Source organism: Scyliorhinus torazame, chromosome 18, assembly GCF_047496885.1.
Source record: "Scyliorhinus torazame isolate Kashiwa2021f chromosome 18, sScyTor2.1, whole genome shotgun sequence".
Lineage (NCBI taxonomy): Eukaryota > Metazoa > Chordata > Chondrichthyes > Carcharhiniformes > Scyliorhinidae > Scyliorhinus > Scyliorhinus torazame.
In genome coordinates, this window is record NC_092724.1 from 38,137,382 (window position 1) to 38,162,602 (window position 25,221).

At 48.8% G+C, this 25,221-nt stretch overlaps 1 protein-coding gene across 3 annotated transcripts in view; it reads left to right on the forward strand.

The window, feature by feature from the left end:
- The first annotated feature begins 21,787 nt into the window (after window positions 1-21,787).
- LOC140395131 (neurturin-like) overlaps window positions 21,788-25,221 on the forward strand; it is a 154,060-nt gene continuing 150,626 nt past the window's right edge. For 2 of the 3 annotated variants that reach the window (XM_072482596.1, XM_072482595.1), the window contains exon 1: window positions 21,788-22,110. The gene's annotated coding sequence lies outside the window, so the exon portion shown is untranslated. Of the gene's footprint in view, window positions 22,111-23,292; window positions 23,478-25,221 lie in introns of those variants that run through there. The other variant, XM_072482597.1, reaches the window with a different exon arrangement.

Sequence of the window (25,221 nt, forward strand, 5' to 3'; positions counted from 1 at the left end):
CACACGGCATCCCGCGCTGTGGAGGGAGTCTCTTCCGCCTCCGCCATGGTGGAGACCGTGGCGAAGGCGGAAGGAAAAGAGTGCCCCCACGGCACAGGCCCGCCCACGGATCGGTGGGCCCCGATCGCGGGCCAAGCCACCGTGGGGGCACCCCCCGGAGCCAGATCACCCCGCCCCCCCCCCAGGACCCGGAGCCCGCCCGCACCGCCTTGTCCCACCGGTAAGGTAGGTGGTTTAATCCACGCCGGCGGGACAGCCATTCTAGCAGAGGGGTTTCGGCCCATCTGGGCCGGAGAATCGCGAAGGGGGGGGGGGGGGGGGGCGCCAACCGGTGCGGCGCCATTCCCGCCCCCGCTGAATCTCCGGTGCCGGAGAATTCGGCAACCGGTGGGGGCGGGATTCACGCCAGCCCCCGGTGATTCTCTGACCCGGCAGGTGTCGGAGTATCTCGCCCCAGAAACCAGTCTAATAAAAAGAGATTTCTGACCAAGCATACACAAAAAATATTTTTCTAATGGTTCAGAAAATAAATATTCCAAACATATTGAAAGTCTTCTGAAATCCAAATACATTGCACCTTCTGGTTTCCCCTTATCTATTCTGCTAGTTACATCCTTATACACACCAACAGGTTTGTGAAACATTTTTCCTTTGCATAAGTCCATGTTTACCCTGTCCAATCCTACCATTATTTTCTAAGGGTGCGATCTTCCGGCCACAATGCTCCGGAAAAGCATCCCGCTACGGCGCAAGGTGGCTGGTAAAAGCCGGGAGGCCCCGCTCCCGGGATCCACCCAGCTCACAACACCTCACAAGATTCAACATAATATCGCAAGACAGTGCAAGAACATTGCACTTCTTGGCAAATCTGCATTATAGAGCGAGGCAGCTAGCCTGACTCTTATGTGCAGATTTCCAAGGTATATGGGACTTTGGGATTCAATCCCTTCACCTCGGGAACCTCGGGTGAGCGCTGATTGATGCTGATCTCCATAAACGCAAACCAGATGGAACGGCACTCATTGGCGTCCCCAAGGGGATCAGTGGCCCACCACCTTTGGGCAGGGTGGTGCCATAGCACTGCTGGTGCCACCTCAGTACCTTGGCAGTGTCAGCCTGGCACCCTGTCAGGGCCACCTGGGTGCCATCCTGGCACTGCCAAGGTTCCCAGGTGGCATTTCCAGCTTACAGGGGCATTGCCAGGCTGGCACTGCCAAGGTGCCAAGCTGGCACTGCCTAGGTGCCAAGCTGGCATTTTTGTGCACATGTGATTGGCCCGGGGTTGCCCACCGTGGGTGTTGGGGGATGCGATGGGGAGCGGGGATCCTCCGATGTTGGGTTCAGGCTGGGGGGGGGAGGTCGGGGTTTTTATTTGTGTGCCTTGGAGATCATTTGAAAATGGCGTCCCGATCTCTCGCTACAACCGGGGAGTTCCGGCGAGCGGAGCTCCCCACTGTACAAAACGGGGCTATGTGCGGCCTTGGCTGCGCGTTTTCCATTTAGGCTCCTTATTCAATATGAGTAGCGTTGAATAGCCACTGCGAGTGCCAGGAAATATGCCGCTAAACATGCTCGCAAGGGAATTTTTTTCGCTTTTGGGAAGATCGTGCCGTTAGTGTCCAGTTATCACATCCTTTACGATAGATTCTAGCATTTCCCCACGATTGATGTCAGGTTAACAGGTCTGTACTTCCCTGTCTTCTCTCTCCCTCCTTTCTTAAATAGTGGTGTGACATTTGCTACCTTCCAATCTACAGGAACTATTCCAGAAGCTATAGAAGTTTGGAAGGTGACCACCAACGCATGCATTATCTCTAGAGCAACCTCTTTCAACACTTTGGAATGTAGATCATAAGGTCCTGGAGATTTATTAATGTTCAGCCGCATTAATTTCTCCAGTAGTACGTTTTTACTAAAACTGATTTGTTTCAGTTCATCATTCTCGCTGGTCTCTTGGTTCTCCAGTATTCCTGGAGGCTCTCTGCATCTTCGCCCTGAAGACAGATATAAAGTATTTGTTTAGTTTCTCTGCCATTTCCTAAATCCCGATAATAAATTCTCCTGTCTCTGCCTGTAGTGGGCCCACATTTACCATAGCTAATCTTTTCCTTTTTACATATCTATAGCAGCTTTTACAGTCCGTTTTTATATTTCTCGTTGGTTTGCTTTCATGTTCTACTTTTTTTTCTTTCTCTCTCAATTTCTTGATCCTCTTTCGCTGAATTCTAAAATGCGCCCAATCCTTAGGCTTGCTACTTTTTTTGGCAACTTTATAAGCCTTGGTCTACAACAATCTTTAAATTCTCTTGTTAGCCATGGTCAGATCACCTTTCCTGCTGGGTTTTTGAGCCTCAAAGGAGTGTAAATTTGTTGTAAACTATGTGTTAATTATTTAATTGTATGTCTATTATCATACCTTTCAATGTAGTTTCCCAGTCTACCTCAGCCAATTGAATTGGATTGAACCGCATGACTCTTAAACTTAAACAAAAATTAAATTTAGGGTACCCAATTACTTATTTTCCAATTAAGTGGCAATTTAGCATGGCCAAATCACCTAAGTTGCATATCTTTGGATTGTGGGGGTGAAACCTGCGCAGACACGGGGAGAATGTGCAAAATCCACACATACAGTGACCTGGGGCCAGGATCGAACCTGGGTCCTCAGCGCTGTAGGCAGCAGTGCCAACCACTGTGCCACCATGCCGCCCGTGACTCTTTAATTTAAAGTAAAATTCTACCATATTGTGGTCACTCTTTGCTCGAGACGCATCTACAATGAGATTATTAATTAGCCCTTTCTCATTGCACAATACAAAATCTAAAATAACCAATTCTCTAGTTAGTTGCTCAACATACTATTCTAGGAAACCACCTTGTATGCATTTTGTAAGGATCCTTCCTGATGATTCCCTTATTTCCCCTTTTTAATGCTTTTTTGCCATTATCATTTTGCTCCATCGATGCTTAACAGACATGTATCTTTAAGTCAAGCAGCAGAGAGAATGAAGAATTCGAAAAGTTGCAACATAGTAAACGGTGCTAGCTTTCATGAAGCCTAACTCAGAGTGGTGGAGTGGAATTTGGTTCAATTGTTTGGCTGGTGGCCAATGAATTGGTCAAAAGGCCATATTCTGCCCAATGACAGGTGATGAATGAACCTACAGGAAAAACCTCAATCCGAAAGCCTGAATTTAAGGCATGTGTTCTATAAGACAACCATCTGAAACAACGACTTTAATCCATTTCATTACTATTTTTGCACCCCTCTTCTCCCCTCTGTGTTTGTCTGTCTTGTGTGTGTGTGTGTGTGTATAGAGGGAGGAGTAAATTTAAGTGGGGGGAGAGTAGTATTTGGGTAATAGTTAACCCATTGTATTTGCTGCATATTTAATTATAGTTATTGTTATTAATACACTTAATTGTGTTTTGGAGTGGCACGGTAGCACAGTGTTAGCACTGTTGCCTCACAGCGCCAGGGACCTGGGTCCGATTCCCGGTTTGGGTCACTGTCTGTACGGAGTCTGCACATTTTCCCCGTGTCTGCGTGAGTTACCTCCGGGTGCTCCGGTTTCCTCCCACAAGTCCTGAAAGACGTACTTGTTAGGTGAATTGGCGATTCTGATTTCTCCCTCAATGTACCTGAACAGGTGCCATAGTGTAGCGGCTAGGGAATTTTCACAATAACTTTATTGCAGCGTTAATGTAAACCTACTTGTGACACTAATAAAGATTATTGTTATTACTATTATTAATAAATTTACCAACCTGGTGACTGTAGCTATTAGGCAGCGAAGGACCAAAGACTGTGGGTGCTTTTCAAAGAAATATTATTCATTTCAATTATGTTGCGACTCGAGGTCAAATGGGGTTGACATTGACCACACACTAGCCCAGGGGTCACAATGATTCAAAGAACCCAACCTCCATAGCACTCGCGCTAATTAGGTTTGCCCAGCCTATATGTAGATTGAAGTCCTCATTACCCTTGTTACATGCACTTCTAATTTCCCTATTTATACCATACAGTACATTACGACTACACTTTGACAAAGGGTCATCTGGACTCGAAGTGTTAGCTCTTTTCTCTCTGTACAGATGCTGCCAGACCTGCTGAGATTTTCCAGCATTTTCTCTTTTGGTTTTAGATTCCAACATCCGCAGTAATTTGCTTTTAACCACTACTTTTTGGTGGCCTATAAACAACTCCTACCTATGTTTGCTTCCCCTTGCTGTCACTTAGCTCCACCCAAACCGATTCCACATCTTGAGCTTCTGATTTAAGACCCCATCTCACCAGTGTACCGTATCTCATCCTTCATTAACAACTCAGCCCCACTTTTTCCTTTTTTCTTGATAAACAATTTTATTAAGACATTTTGGCATAGTAAACAACAACAATATAAAACAGTGTGCAAAGAACAATCAATATAGTGCAAGAAAACCAGCTCCCCTCCTACAAGGACCAGCCTAACTACCCCACTAATCTACCTTACCCTAACCCCCCCCCCCTCCCCCCCTCCCCCTGCTGACGATTAATTTTCCGCGAAGAAGTCGATAAATATTGCCACCTGCGGGCGAACCCTGACAGTGACCCTCTCAAAGCGAACTTAACTTTCTCCAGACCGAGGAAGCTCGCCATATCCGATAGCCAGGCCTCCAACTTCGGGGGCTTTGAGTCCCTCCATGCCAACAGAATTTGTCGCCGGGCTATCAGGGAAGCAAAGGCCAAAACATCAGCCTCTCTCTCCTCCTGGACTCCTGGGTCCTCCGAAACCCCAAACATAGCCATCTCTGGACTCATCACCACCCTTGTTTTCAGTGCCCGGGACATAACATCCGCGAATACCTGCCAGTACCCCCTGAGTTTTGGACATGCCCAGAACATGTGGACATGGTTCGCAGGTCCTCCCGAACATCTGGCGCATCTGTCCTCCAATCCAAAAAATTTACTCATCCGGGCCACTGTTATGTGGGCCCAGTGGACGACTTTGAATTGGATCAGGCTGAGCCTAGCGCATGTTGCGGTCGCGTTTACCCTACTCAACGCCTCTGCCCATAAGCCCTCTCCATCTCACCCCCGAACTCCTCTTCCCACTTAAGCTTCAGCTCCTCGATCTGCGTCTCTTCTGCTCCCATAAGTTCTTTATATATATCCGAGACCCTCCCCTCCCCCACCCATCCACTGAACACTACCCTGTCCTGGGTCCCCCTAAGTGGCAGGCGTGGGAAGGATGGAATCTGTCCGCATAGAAAGTCCCGCACCTGCAAGAACTCATTCCCTCACGCCAGCCCAAATTTCTCCTCTAACGCCCTCATGCTCGGGAAGCTCCCTTCCAAGAACAAATCCTCCATCATCTCAATCCCAGCCCTCCGCCATGCTCGGAACCCACCGTCCATATTCCCCGGGGCAAACCGGTGATTGTCGCATATCAAGGACCAAACCGATGCCCTCACTTCCCCCACATGCCTTCTCCATTGGCGCCAGATCCGCAAAGTCACCACCACTATAGGGCTGGTGGAGTACCGTGCCCGCGGGAGCGGCAGGGGTACCGTAACCAGGGCTACCAAGCTGGTGCCCCTGCACTTTTTCCTTTTTGCTACCCTTCTGCAATGTTGAATACCCTTGGTCACCCTGCAGCCAACACTCCGTAATGGCAATTAGAACATACCTTTTGCTTCCATTTGTGCTGTCAATTCATCTACCGTGTTGGCAATGCAGTGTGCTTTCAGACAGAACAACATTGATTCTGTCTTTTTATTATTTTTGCAACCTTTAGCCTTATTTGCTGCTGCCCTCTTAAGTCTGTACGCTCGCTCTCTTCTTAGATGATCAATTCCCGTATTACTACCTTGCTCTCTTGCCTTCTCACTAATTTTTCACATCGTCCCTCATACGATCCATTGCTCCTGCTATTTAGTTTAAAGCAGTGTTTTTCAAACATTTTTGCCTGGGACCCATTTTTACCGACCGGCCATCCTTTGGGACCCACGCCGGCTGACCTTCTCGACCCATGGCAGCCGACCTCCATGACTCATGCCGCCCGAACTTCGTGATCCACCATTTTCACGTAGCTTTAATGTGACAGGGGAGCTTGCTTGGTCCTCATGATCTCACTTGCTTTGTTATTCAATGTTGCATTTCTGATAATGACTTCAGCTGATGATTTAAGATCTCACTGCATCAGTTGAAAAAATAAAGAGGTTTGTCCTCGAACTCGCCATGTTTAATCTTAAAATGCCTTTGAAGTTTTGAGGGTTTTAAACTTTAATTTGCCAGTGCTTTCCTGCATATAACATACATGAACTATGAATCCTGATTTGCAGCGACACAATTAATAACCTGTATCTCAATTAATCATGGTTATGCTGCTTTGTTCCTGTTTCCATCTTCTTCGACATATGTTGTTCACCAGAGGCCCTGGAGCTCATACCAGCACTGCTGGCAGCTACAAAATGGCGGAATCGCTCTTGCGCGCCCAGAGTACGTGATGTCAGTGTTCAGGATGCGTGACATGCTCTTTGCTGCCACTTCAGGCAGGAAGACTCCAGTGATTAAAAATAAATTCTGCTCCTGGGCCAGCACGCTGATGTCAAGAGGAGCCGTTCTGCTCCGCTGGGCTCCGGGATTGCGCATTGCTGAGAGGGCACGCATGCACGGAACGGTCGGCATTCAGAAAGTAGATCGTGGCCAGCATTTATAAAAGCCAGTTGCGCATTTGAGCACTTCTTCCTGCAATCGGGAACACCGCGGCACTCAACCCCGCAACTCTCCCAGCACCCGTCCGCGCCCCATCTGCGGGTCACGACCCTGGGTTTGAAAATGAATGGTGTACAGGACTCTCTACTACTCTCGTTATATGACTTGCCAGAACACTGGTCTCAGCATGGTTTTGGGAAGACCATTCCAATGGTGCAACGGCCACTTTCCCCAGTACTGATGTCAGTGTCCCGTGAATGGAATCCCAGTTCTCCCACACCAATCTTTCAGCCATGCAATTAACTCCAACCTTATTTACTCTCTGCCAATTTGCTGGTGGCTCAGTTAATGTTCAAGACATTACTACCTTTGATGTTCTGCTCGTTAATTTAGCACCTAGCTGCTCATATTCTACCTATGTTGTTGGTACTGAAGTGGATCATGACAACTGGATCCACCAACTGCAATTCTTCTCCAGCCCAGAGCAGATGTCCCAAACTCTGGCCCCGGGAAGGCAACACAGCTGCCTAGTCTCTTACTCTTGGCTGCAGACAACTGTGTCTATCCTCCCAACTGTGTTGTGTTCAGTTGCTCCTTGACCATGAAGATACACCTAGAACATGAAGATATGATTGTTACAAGTATTTATTCTTGATGGTAACTCTGCATTTCTTTGTACAAACGATTCCATCGCCGTTACTGTAAAACCATGGAGAGAGATGCCTGTCCTCTTGTCCGTTCCACTGCCAAGTGCCTGCCTCTCGTCTATCCCCCGATATATATATGTCTGTGTCGGTGTCTGGTTCCATCTGCTGGCAGGAGGTCATAACTGTCCCTATTGGTCAGTGGCTATGTACAGTGGTGCTATTATATACAAATATATACATTGGTACATCTATGTACAATTATACATAGATATGCCTATACACATATCACCACTGTACCCCTACTTCCACTATATTACTATTAACTTTCCCACTTGAATGGCTTGCTGTGCCACGGTGCCATGGTCAGTTCGCTCATCCACCCGACAGCCCCCAGTCTCATTCAGACAGCAGCAAGAACCTCAAACCTGTTTGTAAGGGCTGAGGCTCCTCCACTTCTCCCTTCTCGATTCTCATATCTGCCTCACTCACGGTCACATGCTCTTGTCCCCAATCACTGACCAAATCATGAGCCTATCCTAAGGGGTGTGACCACCCAGGAACAAAGTTTCCAGTAACGTTCTCCCTCCCTGATGTTTCACAGTGTCTGCAGCTCAGTCTCTAACTCAATGACCCTGAGCTGAAGTTGCTCCTGTCACAGACACTCACTACAGGTGTGTTTGCGTTGGATGACTTTGATGTCCCAGGACTCTCACATTTAGCAGCCGACACACATCACCTGCAATGTCATCTTTCTAACATTTAATAAATTACTTTACTGATAAAATTTGAATTAGTGTCGCTATTCCTGCCTGTTTGTATACTCTTATTGCATCAATAAATATCTACTTATCCTGATTGAAATTCCCAAGTTAAGATAAATAACAAATTCCCACCAGCTAACTTAATACCCTTCAGTACTATTAATAAACCAGATCACTATTAAGAAGGCTTGACAATTTTTAACATTGCCTGTGTTTTGAAAGATAAATGAGAAAATCCTCATGAAGCAACAAACTATCTGGTTTCCTGTGATGTTACCATTTGATTTTACTCAGAACCTGGCCGCTCAGGAGCCACAGCTTTGACTGCTCTGTGTCTCTGGGTCCTCCTCTCTCCCACTCTTGTGGATGCTGCTCTGTGTCTCTGGGTCCTCCTCTCTCCCACTCTTGTAGATGCTGCTCTGTGTCTCTGGGTCCTCCTCTCTCCCACTCTTGTAGATGCTGCTGTGTGTCTCTGGGTCCTCCTCTCTCCCACTCTTGTAGATGCTGCTGTGTGTCTCTGGATCATGCTCTCTCCCACTCTTGTAGATGCTGCTGTGTGTCTCTGGGTCCTCCTCTCTCCCACTCTTGTAGATGCTGCTGTGTGTCTCTGGGTTCTCCTCTTTCCCACTCTTGTAGATGCTGCTCTGTGTCTCTGGGTCATCCTCTCTCCCACTCTTGTAGATGCTGCTTTGTGTCACTGGGTCCTCCTCTCTCCCACTCTTGTAGATGCTGCTGTGTTTTGTCTGGGTCATCCTCTCTCCCACTCTTGTAGATGCTGCTGTGTGTCTCTGGGTCCTCCTCTCTCCCACTCTTGTAGATGCTGCTGTGTGTCTCTGGGTCCTCCTCTCTCCCACTCTTGTAGATGCTGCTCTGTGTCTCTGGGTCCTCCTCTCTCCCACTCTTGTAGATGCTGCTCTGTGTCTCTGGGTCCTCCTCTCTCCCACTCTTGTCGATACTGCTCTGTGTCTCTGGGCCATCCTCTCTCCCAGTCTTATAGATGCTGCTCTGTGTCTCTGGGTCCTCCTCTCTCCCACTCTTGTAGATGCTGCTCTGTGTCTCTGGGTCATCCTCTCTCCCACTCTTGTAGATGCTGCTGTGTGTCTCTGGGTCATCCTCTCTTCCACTCTTGTAGATGCTGCTGTGTGTCTCTGGGTCATCCTCTCTCCCACTCTTGTGGATGCTGCTCTGTGTCTCTGGGTCATCCTCTCTCCCACTCTTGTAGATGCGGCTCTGTGTCTCTGGGTCCTCCTCTCTCCCACTCTTGTGGATGCTGCTCTGTGTCTCTGGGTCATCCTCTCTCCCACTCTTGTAGATGCTGCTCTGTGTCTCTGGGTCATCCTCTCTCCCACTCTTGTAGATGCTGCTCTGTGTCTCTGGGTCCTCCTCTCTCCCACTCGTGTGGATGCTGCTGTGTGTCTCTGGGTCATCCTCTCTCCCACTCTTGTAGATGCTGCTGTGTGTCTCTGGGTCCTCCTCTCTCCCACTCTTTTAGAAACTGCTCTGTGTCTTTGGGTCCTCCTCTCTCCCACTCTTGTAGATGCTGCTCTGTGTCTCTGGGTCATCCTCTCTCCCACTCTTGTAGATGCTGCTGTGTGTCTCTGGGTCATCCTCTCTCCCACTCTTGTAGATGCTGCTGTGTGTCTCTGGGTCATCCTCTCTCCCACTCTTTTAGATGCTGCTCTGTGTCTCTGGGTCCTCCTCTCTCCCACTCGTGTGGATGCTGCTCTGTGTCTCTGGGTCCTCCTCTCTCCCACTCTTGTAGATGCTGCTCTGTGTCTCTGGGTCCTCCTCTCTCCCACTCTTGTGGATGCTGCTCTGTGTCTCTGGGTCCTCCTCTCTCCCGCTCTTGTAGATGCTGCTGTGTGTCTCTGGGTCCTCCTCGCTCCCACTCTTGTAGATGCTGCTCTGTGTCTCTGGGTCCTCCTCACTCCCACTCTTGTAGATGCTGCTGTGTGTCTCTGGGTCCTCCTCTCTCCCACTCTTGTAGATGCTGCTCTGTGTCTCTGGGTCATCCTCTCTCCCACTCCTGTAGATGCTGCTTTGTGTCACTGGGTCCTCCTCTCTCCCACTCTTGTAGATGCTGCTGTGTGTCTCTGGGTCCTCCTCTCTCCCACTCTTGTAGATGCTGCTGTGTGTCTCTGGGTCCTCCTCTCTCCCACTCTTGTAGATGCTGCTCTGTGTCTCTGGGTCCTCCTCTCTCCCACTCTTGTAGATGCTGCTCTGTGTCTCTGGGTCCTCCTCTCTCCCACTCTTGTAGATACTGCTCTGTGTCTCTGGGTCATCCTCTCTCCCAGTCTTATAGATGCTGCTCTGTGTCTCTGGGTCCTCCTCTCTCCCACTCTTGTAGATGCTGCTATGTGTCTCTGGGTCCTCCTCTCTCCCACTCTTGTAGATGCTGCTGTGTGTCTCTGGGCCCTCCTCTCTCCCACTCTTGTAGATGCTGCTATGTGTCTCTGGGTCATCCTCTCTCCCACTCTTGTAGATGCTGCTGTGTGTCTCTGGGCCCTCCTCTCTCCCACTCTTGTAGATGCTGCTCTGTGTCTCTGGGTCATCCTCTCTCCCACTCTTGTAGATGCTGCTCTGTGTCTCTGGGTCCTCCTCTCTCCCACTCTTGTAGATGCTGCTATGTGTCTCTGGGTCCTCCTCTCTCCCACTCTTGTAGATGCTGCTGTGTGTCTCTGGGCCCTCCTCTCTCCCACTCTTGTAGATGCTGCTCTGTGTCTCTGGGTCATCCTCTCTCCCACTCTTGTAGATGCTGCTCTGTGTCTCTGGGTCCTCCACTCTCCCACTCTTGTGGATGCTGCTCTGTGTCTCTGGGTCATCCTCTCTCCCACTCTTGTAGATGCTGCTCTGTGTCTCTGGGTCATCCTCTCTCCCACTCTTGTAGATGCTGCTGTGTGTCTCTGGGTCCTCCTCTCTCCCACTCTTTTAGAAACTGCTCTGTGTCTTTGGGTCCTCCTCTCTCCCACTCTTGTAGATGCTGCTCTGTGTCTCTGGGTCATCCTCTCTCCCACTCTTGTAGATGCTGCTGTGTGTCTCTGGGTCATCCTCTCTCCCACTCTTGTAGATGCTGCTGTGTGTCTCTGGGTCATCCTCTCTCCCACTCTTTTAGATGCTGCTCTGTGTCTCTGGGTCCTCCTCTCTCCCACTCGTGTGGATGCTGCTCTGTGTCTCTGGGTCCTCCTCTCTCCCACTCTTGTAGATGCTGCTCTGTGTCTCTGGGTCCTCCTCTCTCCCACTCTTGTGGATGCTGCTCTGTGTCTCTGGGTCCTCCTCTCTCCCGCTCTTGTAGATGCTGCTGTGTGTCTCTGGGTCCTCCTCGCTCCCACTCTTGTAGATGCTGCTCTGTGTCTCTGGGTCCTCCTCTCTCCCACTCTTGTAGATGCTGCTCTGTGTCTCTGGGTCCTCCTCTCTCCCACTCTTGTAGATACTGCTCTGTGTCTCTGGGTCATCCTCTCTCCCAGTCTTATAGATGCTGCTCTGTGTCTCTGGGTCCTCCTCTCTCCCACTCTTGTAGATGCTGCTATGTGTCTCTGGGTCCTCCTCTCTCCCACTCTTGTAGATGCTGCTGTGTGTCTCTGGGCCCTCCTCTCTCCCACTCTTGTAGATGCTGCTATGTGTCTCTGGGTCATCCTCTCTCCCACTCTTGTAGATGCTGCTGTGTGTCTCTGGGCCCTCCTCTCTCCCACTCTTGTAGATGCTGCTCTGTGTCTCTGGGTCATCCTCTCTCCCACTCTTGTAGATGCTGCTCTGTGTCTCTGGGTCCTCCTCTCTCCCACTCTTGTAGATGCTGCTATGTGTCTCTGGGTCCTCCTCTCTCCCACTCTTGTAGATGCTGCTGTGTGTCTCTGGGCCCTCCTCTCTCCCACTCTTGTAGATGCTGCTCTGTGTCTCTGGGTCATCCTCTCTCCCACTCTTGTAGATGCTGCTGTGTGTCTCTGGGTCCTCCTCTCTCCCACTCTTTTAGAAACTGCTCTGTGTCTTTGGGTCCTCCTCTCTCCCACTCTTGTAGATGCTGCTCTGTGTCTCTGGGTCATCCTCTCTCCCACTCTTGTAGATGCTGCTGTGTGTCTCTGGGTCATCCTCTCTCCCACTCTTGTAGATGCTGCTGTGTGTCTCTGGGTCATCCTCTCTCCCACTCTTTTAGATGCTGCTCTGTGTCTCTGGGTCCTCCTCTCTCCCACTCGTGTGGATGCTGCTCTGTGTCTCTGGGTCCTCCTCTCTCCCACTCTTGTAGATGCTGCTCTGTGTCTCTGGGTCCTCCTCTCTCCCACTCTTGTGGATGCTGCTCTGTGTCTCTGGGTCCTCCTCTCTCCCGCTCTTGTAGATGCTGCTGTGTGTCTCTGGGTCCTCCTCGCTCCCACTCTTGTAGATGCTGCTCTGTGTCTCTGGGTCCTCCTCACTCCCACTCTTGTAGATGCTGCTGTGTGTCTCTGGGTCCTCCTCTCTCCCACTCTTGTAGATGCTGCTCTGTGTCTCTGGGTCATCCTCTCTCCCACTCCTGTAGATGCTGCTTTGTGTCACTGGGTCCTCCTCTCTCCCACTCTTGTAGATGCTGCTGTGTGTCTCTGGGTCCTCCTCTCTCCCACTCTTGTAGATGCTGCTGTGTGTCTCTGGGTCCTCCTCTCTCCCACTATTGTAGATGCTGCTCTGTGTCTCTGGGTCCTCCTCTCTCCCACTCTTGTAGATGCTGCTCTGTGTCTCTGGGTCCTCCTCTCTCCCACTCTTGTAGATACTGCTCTGTGTCTCTGGGTCATCCTCTCTCCCAGTCTTATAGATGCTGCTCTGTGTCTCTGGGTCCTCCTCTCTCCCACTCTTGTAGATGCTGCTATGTGTCTCTGGGTCCTCCTCTCTCCCACTCTTGTAGATGCTGCTGTGTGTCTCTGGGCCCTCCTCTCTCCCACTCTTGTAGATGCTGCTATGTGTCTCTGGGTCATCCTCTCTCCCACTCTTGTAGATGCTGCTGTGTGTCTCTGGGCCCTCCTCTCTCCCACTCTTGTAGATGCTGCTCTGTGTCTCTGGGTCATCCTCTCTCCCACTCTTGTAGATGCTGCTCTGTGTCTCTGGGTCCTCCTCTCTCCCACTCTTGTAGATGCTGCTATGTGTCTCTGGGTCCTCCTCTCTCCCACTCTTGTAGATGCTGCTGTGTGTCTCTGGGCCCTCCTCTCTCCCACTCTTGTAGATGCTGCTCTGTGTCTCTGGGTCATCCTCTCTCCCACTCTTGTAGATGCTGCTCTGTGTCTCTGGGTCCTCCTCTCTCCCACTCTTGTGGATGCTGCTCTGTGTCTCTGGGTCATCCTCTCTCCCACTCTTGTAGATGCTGCTCTGTGTCTCTGGGTCATCCTCTCTCCCACTCTTGTAGATGCTGCTCTGGGTCTCTGGGTCCTCCTCTCTCCCACTCTTGTAGATGCTGCTGTGTGTCTCTGGGTCCTCCTCTCTCCCACTCTTGTAGATGCTGCTGTGTGTCTCTGGGTCCTCCTCTCTCCCACTCTTGTAGATACTGCTGTGTGTCTCTGGGTCCTCCTCTCTCCCACTCTTTTAGATACTGCTCTGTGTCTCTGGGTCCTCCACTCTCCCACTCTTGTAGATGCTGCTCTGTGTCTCTGGGTCATCCTCTCTCCCACTCTTGTAGATGCTGCTCTGTGTCTCTGGGTCATCCTCTCTCCCACTCTTGTAGATGCTGCTGTGTGTCTCTGGGTCATCCTCTCTCCCACTCTTTTAGATACTGCTGTGTGTCTCATGGTCCTCCTCTCTCCCACTCTTGTAGATACTGCTCTGTGTCTCTGGGTCATCCTCTCTCCCACTCTTGTAGATGCTGCTGTGTGTCTCTGGATCCTCCTCTCTCCCACTCTTGTGGATGCTGCTCTGTGTCTCTGGGTCCTCCTTTTCTCCCTCTCTTGTAGATGCTGCTGTGTGTCTCTGGGTCCTCCTCTCGCCCACTCATTTAGATACTGCTGTGTGTCTCTGGGTCCTCCTTTCGCCCTCTCTTTTAGATGCTGCTCTGTGTCTCTGGGTCCTCCTCTCTCTCACTCTTTTAGATACTGCTGTGTGTTCCTGGGTCCTCCACTCTCCCTCTCTTTAGATGCTGCTGTGTGTTTCTGGGCCCCCCTCTCTCCCACTCTTGTACATGCTGCTGTCTATCTCCAGGTCTTGCTCTCTCCCTCTCTTTTAGATGCTGCTGTCTGCCTCCAGGTCCTCTTCTCTCCCTCTCTTTTAGATGTTGCTGTCTGCCTCCAGGTCTCTGCTCTCCCTCTCTTTTAGATGTTGCTGTCTGCCTCCAGGTCCTCCTCTCTCCCTCTCTATTAGATTTTGGTGTCTGCCTCCATGTCCTCCTCTCTCCCTCTCTTTTAGATGTTGCTGTCCATCTCCAGGTCCCGTTCTCTCCCTCTCTTTTTGATGTTGCTGTCTGCCTCCAGGTCCGCTCTCTCCCTCTCTTGTAGATGCTGCTGTGTGTCTCTAGGTCCCCCCTTTCTCGCACTCTTTTAGATGCTGTTGTCTGCCTCTTGGGACCCCTTTCTCCTTCTCGTTTAGATGCTGCTGTCTTTCTCTGCATCCTCCTCTTCCCGCTCTCACCAAGCAGCCTCATACCTGGCTGGAAATGCATCAGCTGCAAACAGTTCTTCTCAAAATATCAGCCATGTCTGAATGGCTAGCACTCTGACCCGAGTGTGAAGGTCGAGGACTCAAGTCCCATTCTGTAGCCTTGAGCAGATAATATAGGCTGACTCTTCCATTGAAGTACTGAGGAAGTGCATCACTGTGGAAGGCATTATGTGTTGGGTGAGAAGTTAAACTGAGTCTGCCCTCTCGGATGAATGTAAAAATACCTACGGAACTACATTTCAAAGAAGGGCAGGGGAGTTCTCCCCAATGTCCTAAACCAAGATTTATCCCTCCACAATCAAACATTTCTTTCCAGCTGTCACACAGCTCTTTCTGGGATCTTGCTGTGTGTAAATTGAATGTCCCATTTCTTACACTACAACAGTCAGTGCACTTCACATGCATGTTGTGTGTTTTATGTTGACATTGTGTATTTTATGTTTGCCCTATTATGTATTTTCTTTTCATGTACAAAATAATCTGTTTGATCTGCACGCAGAACAATACTTTTCATTGTGTATAGGTACACGTGACAATAAACAAATCCAATCCAATCTGATCCACTTGATTGGTTATGAGGTGCTTTGGGGTACCTTGAGGTCATAGAAGTTACAGTGCTGAAGGAGGCTATTTGGCCCATCGGGTCTGCACCGGCCCTTGGAAAGATCACCCCACTCAAGCCCACACCTCCACCCTATCCCCATAACCCAGTAACCCCATTTGACCTTTTTGGACACAAAGGGCAATTTAGCATAGCCAATCCACCTAACCTGCACATCCTTGGACTGTGGGAAGAAACTGGAGCACCCGGAGGAAACCCATGCAGACACGGGGAGAACGTGCAGACTTCACACAGACAGTGACCCAAACCGGGAATCGAACCTGGGACCCTGGAGCTGTGAAGCAACTGTGCTAACCACTGTGCTACCGTGCTGCCCCATAAACACCTCATGAAAGGTGTTAATTAAATGTAGTACTTTGTTGTCTTCTAAGTTCCACCTATTCTTTGAACGAATGTGAGCTCTGTGAACTACTGCACAATAAAGTCATCATTGCCAATTCTAGTATAATAATTGCAGATATGCAAGGTAGTGTTTCTGTGGTCAGGTGCCCACCAAATATGTGCAAACCACTTGGTGCCCATGTGAGTGCCATGTGTTATTTAATTTTCAAGGGAAAGTGCTATCTAGTGAAAGCTGTGTGTCTCTCCACCTGGTGTCTCCTGTCCAAAAAATAATCATGACGGTGGGATGCCTTGCATGTTTTGCAGTTGTCATGTCTGTGCTAGATGTGCATCGTGACCCTGCTGAAGGGGACAATGGTCTTCGGGAGTAGCTAGGAAGGTTGCTTTTGAAAGGAATTTTCATGCTGCGGTAATGTCTCACTGTTGATTCAGATGATGTGTGCAGGCCATTTGTTTGCAGATATCATAACTGTATGGCAGCCTGCCTTGTGAAGCAGAGGCAATAAAGGCAGGGGCGTGTCCAGGTACGTTCCTGAGCTCGTGGCAGCTGTAGTTAAAACATATCTCAGAGATCACTTTATTTGGTCATTCCACGGCAATTTCAGTTTCAATTATGTAGCATGCTTGGATTTCCCTAAAGGAAGGATATTCATATTCCTTTGAAAAGTGCAACATCAACGAAAACAAAAACCTAAAACAATGAACTGGGAAAATTTAAAAATACAAAAATAGAGGCATTCTCTGCTAAACCAAGAGCATATAAAAATTCAAAAAAGGCTCCAGTGCACTCAATATTTACGGGAAAACATCAAATTATGGAATCGTAGAGTCCCTTCAGTGCAGAAGGAGGCCATTTGGCCCATTGCGTCTACACCACTCCTCTGAAAGAGCACCCTACCTTGGCTCACTCCCCCGCCCTATCCCCATAACTCCACCTAACCTGCACAGCTTCAGACACTAAGGGGTAATTTTAACATGGCCCATCCACCTAACCTGTACATCTTTGGCTGGAACCTCAATCAAATTCATAATATTGCATCAGTGCAATGTTCAGAAGCTAGTTGCATAGTTTAATCAGCCGTACTCATCAATGATGTAGGTACCACAAAATATACAATAAAAATGGGACGAATTGTAGGTGCCGTTTACTGTCTCTATGGTAAAGACACAACTTTCCTGTGATGTGTTTTCTTGAATACAAGGAGGCTAAGATTCCAGGGGAGAGGATTGTGGGTGGGATTCTAGCCTGCTCATGAATTCACCTTTGACCTCATTCCAAATTTGTGCTGGAACATTTGCATATTTTGGAAATATCCAATTGTACCGTCAGACTTTATTCCCCACATTGATGTTAGTCAATGGATGTGGAAGTGACTTTTTGACAGAAAGTACTCTATTTACAGATAGAGCATGGAATTTAAACAGTAATGTCAAGGTTACTACCACAATGACTCTACGAAGAGGACAATGTTTTTACCATTCTAATGTATTGTAATAAATAATTGATGAACCAACAGATTCAACTTATTAACTGATCTTCTGAGTCACCTTTCATTTCAATATGTTGAATTGTTTTGAAAATGGAGCATGTGCCTTGTAATCCCACCAGGAGAGCATTTATGAAATATGGGAAAGGTAATTAACTTTAGGACATAAATATTGCAAAATTACTAACCAGCATTTAATTTGCTTCATCTTACTGTGCCATCGGAGATTAATTAACTGTGACAGCGTCTGAGTTTAACTGATTTGTACAAAGACTGCATTCTCTTTTTACACAGAAACATGATTGCTTATTTCCGTCTATATGCTTCACCTCTGTAAGGGTCATGTCTGACTCGTTTAAAACCAGGGGAAAGCACTAGCATTGCCCTATCACCAAACATTATAAAGTGGAATATCCTGCAGTAGGAAGGAACGAGAGAATGAAAGAAAGGAAGGAATTAACTCCTTTACTCCAATTCCCAAAGTGCTTTACAGCGAATAAAGTATTCTTCAAAATAAAAGTGACTGTAAGTTTGGAATACAATGCTGTTCTGCATTATTCCTCTAATGTTAATTGCATAAGATTACTTTTTGAATCATATGGAAATAGTTCTTTGCACTGAGCTTAGGAAAAATTATAAGGAATCAAATTAAGGGGGTCCTAGATACACTTGCTTAAGGGTCTTAAGGCAAATAAATATATGATAATGGATGGTATTTATCCCATCTCTTGCAATAATGTTTAAGGAATATTGACAATCATCGTGAAGGAGCCATTGAATATTCTTCTTTGAATTAATACCCAAATTGCCAAAAAGAATTGATAACATGAGCATAGATATCTAGTCCAATTAGTTTGACATCAATCAAGTAAAAGAAACTTGTATTTACACAGCACTTATGATAACCTCTGGATGTACCAAAACACTTTACAGGCAACAGTACTTTTGAAGTATAGTCACCGTTACATTGGAGGAAACCATGACGTCCAATATGTACACAGGAAAGTCCCACAAACAGCAATTAAATAAATAACTAGTGGATATGTTTTAGATGTTGTCAAAGGAGCAAATATTGACTAGGACAATGGGAGAACTCCCCTATTCATCATTTGTACTTACACCTGAGAGGGCAGATGCGACTTTGGTCTAATTTGCAAAGTAATGTCTCTAACCATGCAGCACTTCACCAGTACTGAACTGAAGTGTGATTTGAGGGGTAAAATAATAGAATTGTTAAGTACAAACTTATGGGGAAATTGGATCAATTTTTAAAGCAAAGGAAGATGAACACCAGGGGGGAAGTGGCAGTGGGATTAGTTGTGTGCTGCATTGCATGGCGATGCCACAGAAATGATGGGCTAATGATTTTCTTCTGTGCTATAAGTGTCTATGGTTCATGATCAATAATAAAATAATATATGGTGTCCAACTTTGTTTTTGATTGGGTCTCTTGTCTGGAAGAGTAAATACCAAATGAGCATGGCTTATCAGACTTTCTTTGCCAAAGCTGCACGTATAAAGCTGTGACATAAGTTACATGTGAAGTGAATTTAATTTAAAAAGTGAATTAAAACCTAGAAAACCTGCTTTGAATTGACATCAATGACATGTATTTGGAAACTTAGTGTATGCTTCTCGAGTGTGTAAAAGAGAACGAGACTGGAACTCTCATTTGGTAATTGGATTGAGCTTCTGCATATGTCTTCTTGCATCGTTTCATACCCCACTCTTCAAATAGGACAAACCATTGCAGGAAATCTCATTCTAATTTTAAGATATCAAATTGGTGAAAGATCAACTCAAAACTTTTTGTCAATAGGTTGTCAAAGAAGTAAAAGCCATCGGAGAAAGAGGGCTAACTCTTTCCTCAGGCCTGTATGATTACCTGTGCCCAACACTAAAACTCAGGTATGGCACTCTGTCTTCTCTCACTCAATCTGAATTGAATTTCTAGCATGCTGCAACCATTCCTTCCAAGAGGATCCTTAACAACAAGGCTATTTAATAATAATAATCTTGATTATCACAAGTAGGTTTATATTAACACTGCAATGAAGTTACTGTGAAAATCCCCTAGTTGCCACATTCCGGCACCTGTTCGAGTACACTGAGGGAGAATTCAGAATGTCCAATTCACCCAACAAGCACTTCTTTCAGGACTTGTGGGAGGAAACCGGAGCATCCGGAGGAAACCCACACAGACACGGGGAGAACATGCAGATTCCACACAAACAGTGTCCCAAGCCAGGAATCAAACCCGGCTCCCTGGCACTGTGGGCAGTGAGGCACGGAGAAGTGGGGGTGGAGAACTGCAACGAGGAGAGGAGGATATATAGTGGTGGGATTTGTTTACTGGGCGAATGAATGAACGTCCTCTGGATGGATCACCCGCCTGACGACCACTGTGAGGCACTATGCTACCGTGCCTCAACCCCTTCTTTGTTACATGATACTAAATCTAAAATAGCCAGCTCTCCGGTTGGCTCAACATATTGCTCGAAGAAACAATCCCTCATAGACGCTATGAAACCTTCCACGAGGCTATCCTTGCCAATTTGATCAGTCCAGTCAAAATGCATGCTGAAATCACCCATGATTACCGTTGTGCCCTTCTCACAGCCTTCATTATTTCATGGTTTATACTCTGCCCCACTCTGGTGGTGGTGGTGGGGGGGGGGGGGGGGGAACTGTAAATTACTCACATGAAGGACTTTTCCCCCTTGTTTTTTATTTCCACCCAGATCAATTCAACATTTTGGCCCTTCGTGCCAATATCATTGAGGTCGGAATGCACTGCCTGAGAGTGGTGGAGGCTGGTTCAATCGAGACATTCAAAAAAGAGCTAGACTTAATTGATGAGGAAGAACGTGCAGGTTTACCGAAGGGGAGGGGGGGGGGGGTCATGACACTAAATGAATTGCTCATTCGGAGAGCTAGGGCAGGCACGATGGGCCGAATGGCAGTGCCAAGATCCTGAAATTCTGAAGTTCTTCCACCTGGCATTGGTCAAACACATGCAGGTGAGGGAGTGGCGGCAGATGTTGAAGGGATCATTGAGTGTGCGGTTGTGGGGGCGGAGGACTGCAACGAGGAGAGGAGGAAATATGGTGGTGGGATTTGTTTTCTGGGTGAATGAATGAACGTCCTCCGGATGGATCACCCGCCTGAGGACCATTGGCGGGAAACATTTCAAAGGAAAAGGGGAGTCGATTGATTGTAATCTCCGCAGAAACATGCAGCCACCAAGCTTCAAGGGACAAAAAGGCACCACGGTGTGGATGAGACAGCGCGGTCCTCACACAATCACCGTCTCTTTCTAACTTAGTGACAGACCCATTGGGTGAAACGGCGGCTCTGCAGCCACACACCGTGGCACAGCCAGTTACAGGGCCATCAGATAAGGTGACCCTGTGGCCACAGTTATTGCCACAGTGCCGAGCTTGTGTTCTGGTGGGTAGCTGAGTTCGGTCCCCACTGAGCGCCCTTTCCATGTGCGCCTTTATTATTTATTTATTTCATTTTGCCCGGCTGTTCCTTTCCTTTCAGTATTTGGAAGCCGGGCCGGGGGGCGGGGGGGCAGCTGTGGGAAATGTATGATTGGGTTATTAGTAACCTGACACTGCTTTCCGCAGGGAGGAGCTGTTGCTAACTGAGCCCCTAACCCAGGGAACCTTTAACCCGCTTAGTTTGTATTATTGGAGCGGGGGTGGGGGTCAAGGAGAAGACAGAGCTGCAGCCGCATAAATACACCCCAGACCATACATACACCCCCCCATACATACACCCCCCCCATACATACAGCCCCCCATGCATACACCCCCCCATACATACACCCCCCCATACATACACCCCCCTCATACATACACCCCCCCATACATACACCCCCCATACATACACCCCCCATACATACCCCCCCATACATACACCCCCCCTCATACATACACCCCCCATACTTACACCCCCATACATACACCCCCCATACATACACCCCATACATACAGCCCCATACATACAGCCCCCCATACATACACCCCCCCATACATACACCCCCATACATACACCCCCCATACATACACCCCCCATACATACACCCCCCATACATACACTCCCATACATACACCCCCCATACATACACCCCCCCATACATACACCCCCCATACATACACCCCCCATACATACACCCCCTGCCATACATACACCCCCCATACATACACCCCCTGCCATGCATACACTCCCTGCCATACATACCCCCCCCCCATACATACACCCCCCACCCCCATACATACACCCCCCATACGTACACACCCCGGAGTGCCAGCACTAATCCCTTAACTCCGGTAAAGTGTCCCGGGAAGGAAGAGCGGACAGAACCGGGAGTAGCAAAACTTCCCAGGCTTTGATGGCGGGGGTGGGGGGTGGGGGGCGCATGGAGGTGGAGCTGGTGAAGGAGGGAGGGGGGCTCTCTCCCCTCCTGGGAACCTGAGGATTAAACAGAACACATAAGATACTGGGACATTTGACAGCTGTAAACGCACTTTGCAGGAGGAGGGGTGTGTGTGTGTGTGGGGGGGGGGGGGGGGGGATATTTTATATATACTCATAGTGTTTGACAGGGAGCTGCCAGAAGTGGGACCAAGAAACAGCCAGGACTGAGCTGGAAGATTGGGGTAGCTCACACTGTCCCTCCTCTCTCCCTCCCTCTCTCTCCCCGCTCCAAGTGCCCCGGTCCACTGCAGGCGATGGGAGCTCGCCGACAGCCAGGATTCCAGTTTGATGCCCAACGCGGTGACTGGTTGATGGAGGGAGCACAGGGACTGCGGGGGAGGCCGGTCTGGGAGTGAAGGCTCGTCTCCCTTTCAATGTCCCGGTAGAGGGATTCCAGCAGCGTGAGCCGGAACACAACATCAGCTGGGGGAAATAAAGCAGGTCTGGAGAACTCGGGCTAAAGGTAAGGTGGAGGTGGCTGGGAAAGGGGGTGGGTGTGTGTAGGGGGGTGGGTAACTTTTCCCACCTTTCCCAAATATATTTTTGTTTTGTAAATCTGGAGGGTGTTCAGGGAGGAGGGGGGGGGGGGGGCGCATAACCCGCACTCTCTGAGCAGTGATACCAATAATTACTGTGGGATTATTGAGCAATGGACGGATTAGCTGAATAGCTGCAGGTTACAGTCGGGATGGGAGGCGGCTGGAAGCAGGAGAGTTCCCGAGCCCCCACTTCCCAGTTTATTCCTGAGATCCCTGATCCCGTCTCCAGCTCCAAATGGAGGAAGGGGGGGGGGGGGGCGGTGTCAGTAACTCCAACGCGAGGACACACACATATACATTCCCAAGGGGGTTGACAGCTGGAGGCATATTAATAATTGATCACTTTTATATACACGTTATCGAGGTTAATTCATCCTCATTAGGTTCACCGCCTCACTGCTGAGAGCTCCCACTTGGAGCAGCGAATTCGAAATCAAACACCTTCAGCAAGTCTCCCAAGTTAGCGCGTCCTCCACCACCACCACCCTCTCTCTGTGACCCCCCCTTTTCTCTGTGTCCCCCCTCTCTCTGTCCCCCCTTCTCTCTGTGTCCCCCCTTCTCTCTGTGTCCCCCCTTTTCTCTGCGGCATCCCCTCTCTCTGTCCCCCCCTTCTCTCTGTGTCCCCCATTCTCTCTGTCCCCCCCTTCTCTCTGTGTCCTCCTTCTCTCTGTGTCCCCCCTACTCTCTGTGTCCCCTCCTCTCTATGTCCCCCCTTCTCTCTGTGCCCCCCCTTCTCTATGTCTGACTTTCTCCTCTAGTCTCTCCCTCTGACACTCCCTCTCTCCTAATCTGTGATTTTATCCCGTCTTTCTCGCTCTCTTGATCAAAATCTCCCCCCCCCCCCAGACCAACCCCCCTTCCTCTCTCTCCCCTCCCTCTCTCCCTCCCTCCCCCCTTCTCCTCTCTCTTCCACACCCATGCACCACCCCCCACACCCATGCACCACCCCCCTAACCCGCGCCCCCCAGTACTTGGCACAGTGCAGGAGCTGTGTGTGAGGATCAGTAATACAAAACAGATACCACTACTACATTAGGTACGTAATAATTATTTTCCATATCTGGGAGGCTGTTTGCAAGGCGCACACCAGAGCGGGGCGGCTCAGAGATCCTGCTCAACGCGGTTCGATCGGTGCCTCTTTTATCGCTGGTGTGTCGGTGTAGAATCAGCGGACACTTTGCCGGCTCAGATATACTCTGCACTCAATGGAAAGGTTTCGCCTTTTATCTGTCACGGGGAGCTGTGTTAAGAAGCTGGGAGCGAGCTGACGGGCGCTGGGCTGTGAGTGAGGGTAAGTCCCCAGTATGCAGACAGTGCCGGGTTGTTCTGACACCTCTGGAGACATGTTGTGGGGGCAATGCCCCCATTTTCATTGCCCCTTTGGGGGAGAGCTCACCTATTATTATCACTTGGGCTCCCTGCCCATTTTGAGTGTGTGTGGGGGGGGGGGGGGGGGATTTTACCAATTTCCAGACCCTTTAACACCCCTTCACTCTTTGGGGGCATTTGATTCACTTCTGTCTGTACCTCTCCCCAGCCCACCACCCACACACTGTGCACTTTTTGAGCACCTCCCTCTTCCCTTGACCCCCTCCCTCACCCATGGGTGCCCTGGTTACTTCTGGTAGCTTGGCTCAAAGGAAGATTTCCTCGGGATCATCCCAACACCCTTTGGTTCTATTATTATTATTTTTTTAAATCCTCACTTCAGTCAGAAGAACGGGACGCGCGCGAATGTGAGGGCTCCATTTTACCTGAAGGTGGGACGTCACGTTATGTTTCTGAATGTTCATAGTTCCCAGATTATTTTGGGACTTGGAGAGTCAGAAGTCGTGGAGATCAGAGCCTTCCCTATGGCCGAGCTGCCGAATACAGTTCACTGAATTATATTCCAAAAACTGTTTTGTTTTTATAAAAAGAGAATGTAACCTTTTTGCAAAACAGCAGCTGCCAATGCTGCCGAGAGGATTTCTTATCCACACTCACCAAATTTGCCCCATAATACCAAGTAAATTGAACTCTTATTGTATTGTGGGCGAAGAAACGACATTGCCAAATCCAGCTCCGAGAACCGCTTCAGTCTTAATAATTGCTCTAGTCTTCTCTGGTGAGTTTAATATTGGGTTTCATCAGGCTTGGGGGCAAGCTCTGTCTAGATGAGCAGATGAAATTTCATGCCATCATTTTCACATGGGAATCCTCCCCATGTCTTGGCCAACACCACCAGGACCCATTAACTGGTATTTTATCTCCTTAGTGTTCTTCTTTGGTATCTTGCTGTGTGCAATTTGGTTGCTGCACTTGCTTACATCTCACCAGTGTTGAAAAGTAGCCTTGTAGTTGTGTGGCATTTGGGGACATTCTGAGGACACAAAAGGTGTTGGCTGTATCAAGGTAAATTACTTTTATATGAAGTAGCCTTTCCGCACCTTGGGGCACATTGACGCTGAACTAAAATGTATACAGTACAGCAGGTCACTCCACAAATGGCACCAACATTTAGCAATCGCAGTACAAACTTACAGAAGTCTCCATTATGCTGGTATGTGTGACATGGGTTTGTGTGACAGATTGACAGGAAGTAGGTTTAGCAATTCTCTTTCTTTTTCATTGATTCATGGGGTGTGGTTGTTGCTGACTAGTTCATTGCCCAACCCTAATTGCCCTTGAGAAGTTGGCGATGAGCTGGCGATGAACTGCTGCAGTCCATGTGCTTTAATGAAGGCAGTTCCAGGTTTTTGACCCAGCGACAATGAAGGAATGGCGATATATTTCCAAGTCAGGATGGTGAGTGATTTGGAGGGGAACTTCCAGGTGGTGGTGTTCCCATGTGTTTGTTGCCCTTGTCCTTTTAGATGGTGGCGGTTGTGTGTTTGGTCGGTGCTGGAAGATACCTTCGTAGTCATCAAATAATGTGGTGAATTGCCCCCTCAGCAATGGATGAGGAGGGGGAGTGGGAGAGGGGAACTAAACTTTCATTTTCAGACGGTCCTACCCATCCTGCTGTCAGGGAACTTGCTGTGGGATGGGCACCT